Source organism: Panicum virgatum, chromosome 9K (assembly GCF_016808335.1).
Source record: "Panicum virgatum strain AP13 chromosome 9K, P.virgatum_v5, whole genome shotgun sequence".
NCBI classification, from domain to species: Eukaryota; Viridiplantae; Streptophyta; class Magnoliopsida; order Poales; family Poaceae; genus Panicum; species Panicum virgatum.
Window position 1 is genome coordinate 42104795 of NC_053144.1, and position 6000 is coordinate 42110794.

A 6000-nucleotide genomic window follows, 5' to 3' on the forward strand; every position below is an offset into this window, starting at 1 on the left:
TTTTTGGTCCACTAGTCGATGCGCATCAGCATCCCTTAGCTAATTAAAAGGATGCATGTATATTGAAAACGATTTTTTATTATCTTAAAAGGACTATAAAAAAATAATAAGCGGAGTACTTTTTCCTTCTGGCCGGACCTGCTAGGACCAAGTGAATGATTCAAGAAAATAAAATTTTCAGCTTGCGTGATTGATGGTTCAGACATTCAAAGGTATTGGCAACCGAAAGCAACTGGCGATCGATAGACAGGGCTGGTGGTACATAAGACTGAGCGACATTATGTATGCTCACAATGGTCAAAAACACAAGAAGCTAGCACTACCCGTGAGGTTAGCCTAGCCACGATGAAGATGAGCATCGTTGCCGGCGTCCTGCTACTACTCTTCTTCTTGCTCGGCAGCCTCACCCCGTCCCCGGCGGCCGCCGATGTCTGCGACAACATCAAACAGGTCGCCGCCACCCTCCCCAAGAACACCTCCTCCTCCCCCTTGCACTTCGCCACCACAATCTTCGGCCAAGCGCCGGACGTCGTCTACGCGCTCGCGCTCTGCCGCGGCGACGTTCTCAACGACACCGCCTGCGGCGACTGCGTCGCCAACACGTTCGACATGATACTGAAGCAGCAGTGCTACACGGCCGCCAGCTACTACGGCGGCCCCTGCATGCTCGCCTACTCCGTCGACGACATCCTCGCGCGCTCCAACAATACCACGGTGCCGAACGGCGACGACGAGCCATTCACGCGATGGAACGTCAATGCCTTCGCCGGCGACGCCGGCGACGTCCGGCGCACCGTCGACCTCAAGCAGGAGCTGCTTCTGAAGACCGTACAAATGGCGGCCGCCGCGGAGCCGAGGCGGTTCGCCACGGGCGTCATGGACAGCGGCACGACGTTCCCGCCGGTGTACTCCCTGGCGCAGTGCACGCCCGACCTGTCCGCCGGCGACTGCCAGGCGTGCCTCCGGCGTCTCCTCGGCATGGTCAACTCTACCATGGCCCTGCGGATGGGAGCGCAGATTCATGTCATACGCTGTTACTTCAGGTACGAGACGTATGTGTTCTACGACAGCCAACCCATGCTGCGTGTCGGGCCGTCGTCGCCGCCGGCGCCAGCTCCGATTCCGGCTGCGGCGGCGAAACACAAGAGTGAGTTCCCATGGTTGTTGTCTTGTTGCAAGAGTAAGTTACCAAACAATCAAAGCTTATCTTATCAATAATTGGCATGTCGTCGTGTTGAGATCAGGGCGTATGAGCAAGCTCTGGGCAATTCCGATAGTTGTGGTTCCTGTTGCGGCAGCAGCATTTCTCTGCTTCATCTTCTACTCCCCTTGGTTCAGAAGGTACAGAAAAGGTATGTGAATGAGTTAATGAATTGGAGTTAGTGTTCAGTCGCGTTGTTAGAATTAGTTTCAATTAGTGCTTCACTAGAAATAAAAGGCTTGAAAGAGGGATTCCATCTGTATATATTCAGGTAGAGCGATGAGATTGCTACGAGCAGGATCAAGGCGTACTCAGGAGTCAGGACTCGCAGGGAGACGAAGAACTGGTTTGGGATGGGAAGAATTCAGAGTTCTCGGTGTTCGACTTTGAACAGGTGCTGGTGGCCACAGATCATTTTTCAGAAGAAAACAAACTTGGACAAGGTGGCTTTGGCGCTGTCTACAAGGTAAATTAGTAAAATCTAAAACGTGCTTCTGAAATTTTTCATCTTTTATTGGGAACTAAAAGTGCTACTTATTAGCACAACGTGGTTCTATGGATAGTTTCGTTATGCGGCTGGATTTTCATTCAAGAATTACTCTTCTATGCAGTAGGCACAAGACCGGCTATCTTCTAGGCAGTAGGCACAAGACCGGCTAGGATTAAGTTTGTACATCAAGAATTTATGCATTAGCTTTATGGCTGAAATAGAAAGGTTATGTTATTGTTATAATCCCAGCTGATAATCTGTAATTGGGAGGGGAGACGAGGACTAGAGTGTCTACCGGGAAGAACCTAACTTTTATTTTTTATTTTTTTGTTGCTTTCCAGGGCCAGTTTCCTGATGGATTGCAGATAGCAGTTAAGAGACTTGCTTCACATTCAGGACAAGGTTTCACAGAATTCAAAAATGAAGTTCAACTCATAGCCAAACTCCAGCACAGGAATCTGGTTAGGCTTTTGGGATGTTGCTCTCAAGAAGAAGAGAAGATATTGGTTTATGAATACTTGCCAAACAAAAGCTTAGACTTCATTATATTTGGTACGTATACATGTACTTCCAATTTAGGTTACATATTGTTTGTCAAAGCATCAGAATAATTAAAAAATACTGAAGATTTTGTTTGTCTCAGCCCACGACATCAGAGTAACTGATACGGTCTACAAATTTTGATTATTTTCCAGGTATTTTCCTCCTCTTATACTAATATTTTCAATTGATGTGCAGATGAAAGTAGAAGATCTTTGCTGGATTGGTCAAAAATTCTAGCAATAATTGAGGGAATAGCACATGGACTTCTTTACCTACATAAGCACTCCCGCTTGCGTGTTATACATAGAGATCTTAAGCCAAGTAACATTCTCTTGGACAGTGAAATGAATCCAAAAATTTCAGATTTCGGTCTTGCAAAAATTTTCAGCTCAAACAACACTCAGCGGAATACTACACAAAGAGTGGTTGGTACATAGTAAGTTTTACAGAAATAAATCCACTTATGACCATTTACATTACAAGTCAATGATATACGGCCTTTTTGACATGTATGATTAACCATTTTCAGTGGCTACATGGCTCCTGAGTATGCTTCGGAGGGCATCTTCTCTATTAAATCAGACGTCTTCAGCTTTGGTGTTCTTGTTCTTGAGATCCTTAGTGGAAAAAGGAATTCTGGAAGCCAACAATGTGGAGGTTTCATCAATCTCATTGGATATGTGAGTTTATAGATACAACTCTAAGCATATTAAATTGTTTTGTTTATTTGCTATCAAACTTAGATTTTGCGATGAAATTACAATATGCAGGCATGGCAATTATGGGAAGAGGAAAGATGGATTGAGCTCGTTGATGCATCATTGTTTCCCAAGAGCCACTCGGTAGATATGATGCGGTGCATTAACATTGCGCTGTTGTGTGTCCAAGAAAATGCAGATGATCGACCGACAATGGCAGATGTTGTTTCAATGCTAAGCAGTGAGAAGACCACAATCCTGGCTGAGCCTAAGCAGCCTGCATATTTCAATGTGAGGGTTGGAAACGAAGAGGGATCCACTACTGCTACTGAATCATGTAGTATCAATGATATGACCATATCTGTAACAACTCCTAGATAGCTTTTTCTTCGTATCATGTGGTTTTTACTGTTAACTGTTATGTAATGCAAAAGTCTAAGTGGTGCTTCAAACCTCTGAGATTATATTTGTTTTGTGAATGAATGAAAGAGGCTCGTCAGTTAGAGCGTAATTTTTATTTTATTTTCATTTGCAAAAAATGATACGAATTAAGATTCAGTTATGTTTATCTAGTATTTTTCATTTCATTTTCTCTCTAATGCACAGAGGATGTAGAATATCAAAACCACAACTATTGATATCATGGTGCCATGTATATAGTATTCACCTAGCGAAGGAGCGTTCGACAAAGTCATGTTTTTCCTGTTTCTTGATACGGAGCCCAGCAAGAACATAGCTATATATATGATTCTTGGCAAGTTTAAAACTAAAGGGTACCGTCCTCAGAATTATAAGCACAGATTATGCTGTCCATCTCGGGTATCTTCCAATAGGCGCACACACAGAGGATAGCAACAAGTCGAAGTAGTAATTTATCAAAGTACAGATAGATTGTCACGCATGGAGAACAAAAATTCAAGCAAAGTGAGCTATTCTATTCCTGCCGGCCAGCAGGACATGCATGCAAAAGACAAAAGTATTCATGAAACTGGTGATGCCGTGATTGATGGCTTCAAAAGTAAGGGAAAGCTATCTTTCACTCGGGTGATTTGAAGCCTTTGCTCACTCGATTTGCTGTGTCGTCCGATCTCATTTTGGTCCAATCTGCACCCTTCGTTTATTTTGGTGCCGTTTGTTATGGTTTACCTCAATGACCTGCGGGCCAATGTTGTCAGCCTGATTTTTTGGATTTTTTATCTGCCGCCCTGATATTCTGGCCGCTCTTTCTCTATTCTTCTTTTCAGTTCCATTTCATTTTCGTCTCCTCCCTTGTGAGCTCCGCTCCCTTCCTAGCTCCGCCAGGTGAGGCGATTTTTAGGTTTTCGTCGTCTCCTCCCTGATTCCTTTCGATTTGCTCCCCTATTTGTGGTTTTCGTTGTTGATTTCATTTGTTTGCAATTTTCTCGGTGATTTTTGAACGTGATCCCGTTGCGGCCGCTGCTCTCCCTCCGACTGATTTTTTTTCCTGCGCCGCCGCTGCCGTCTCCTTCCAGGCCCGGCATCCTCTGCTGAGGCGTTGTGGTACCTCTCTCTCTCTCTCTCTCTCTCTCTGGAGCGCGCACGGTGCCGGCAGGCGGCGCACATCGGAGGCCCCGCGTCCGGCCACCGAGGCGGAGGCCGAGGACAAGGGGGCGCTGGGGAGGGAGCGGTGTCGCCGTGTCGGGCGCAGTGCTGCTGCTGCTCACGTTGGCACTCGCGCCGCTCGTGCTGTACGGGGGCTCCCCCATCTCTCGCTCTCTATCTCTCTCTGGGTATGTGGCACGGATGCTTTGTTTTTGCCTGTGGATTTGGCTCATTTCATTGTAAATTGTTGGTTGCTAGCGTCCATCTGATTTGATTCCTTTTTGTTTCCGAGTGCGGTAGGTTTTTGACCTCCCCCCTCTATCTGATGTGCTTGCAGATTTCAGTCATTCCCCTGTTCATGGATTTTCGTGTGTATATTTATTGCTTGCTACTTGTGGATTTTCGTGTGTATATACAGTTTCAGTGTATTGGTTAATAGTTTACATACTGCAAGTTTAGTAGCCTTTGTATACTGCTAGTCGTCTATGTTTTGATCACCCCCTTATTAGTGGAGTTCTCTGTAACTTGTAGAACTTTTTACCTATTTTCTGATTTTAGTCTCTGGTTTTATGTTTGATTTTACAGTAATGAGCTCCACGACACTATTATATTTCTGATTAACTTAGAATATTTTGTAGACCTTTTTCTTGTAACTGCTTTTCTGTTAGTATAGTACTTTTTACATGTAATATATACTCTATTGACAGCTTAATTCATACTGTCATTTACATATGTTGTCACTGTAAATTTTATCCGCTGTTGATTTTTGTTGGTCTGTTCATTATGGCTCTTATCTTGATAAGGTATTTTGTTTTCATTATTTGTTTAGTGCTACTCTACACTCTACTCGTTTGTGCATGCCCTATATCTAGTCCTGGTTCCTATTCTTATTTTTCTATAATATATACTTGGTCAGAACTTCTTAATCAATTGTGGATTCTGCGTCAGGTTTATTGTAGACTAAATTTTTTCCCTTTCCTCTTTTCTTGCAGGTATATTTTTATTTTTTATCCTTTCCTTTCATATTTACAGTGCAATTTATCCAAAATTACAGTGTTTATAGTACTGTAATTTAAATATATTTGGGTTGTAATTATGTGCTATTGACTTCAAATATCAATGATGGTTTTCATTTAGGCCTTTTTATAAATTGCTTGTTCTATTTCTCGTTTTGCTCCCCAACTATTTCATCCCCATTGCATTTTCCTTCTTGACATTGCATTTCATTGTAAATTACAGTTTCTATAGTACTGTATGTTTTCCACAATGTGAGTGTAAATTAGCTGCAGTACTTTTCTTATTAAAAGTGTACGGATAAAAATCAGGATTCCATTTTTCTTTTGTTTTCCATCTTGTTAAGTCAATATTATTGTAACTGACAGTGCATTACATTTGTCAATTACAGTGTTCATAGCACTGTAACATATATATTTTTGGATTGTACAATTTGCTTGAATATTTGATTTGTCAATTTTCTTTTAGGCATTTGTTGGGTTACTCAGGCA

The 6000-nt window shown here is 43.0% G+C and overlaps 1 pseudogene; it reads left to right on the plus strand.

Moving 5' to 3' along the window:
- The first annotated feature begins 308 nt into the window (after positions 1-308).
- On the plus strand, positions 309-3443 carry LOC120651472 (annotated as a pseudogene).
- Positions 3444-6000: the final 2557 nt, after the last annotated feature.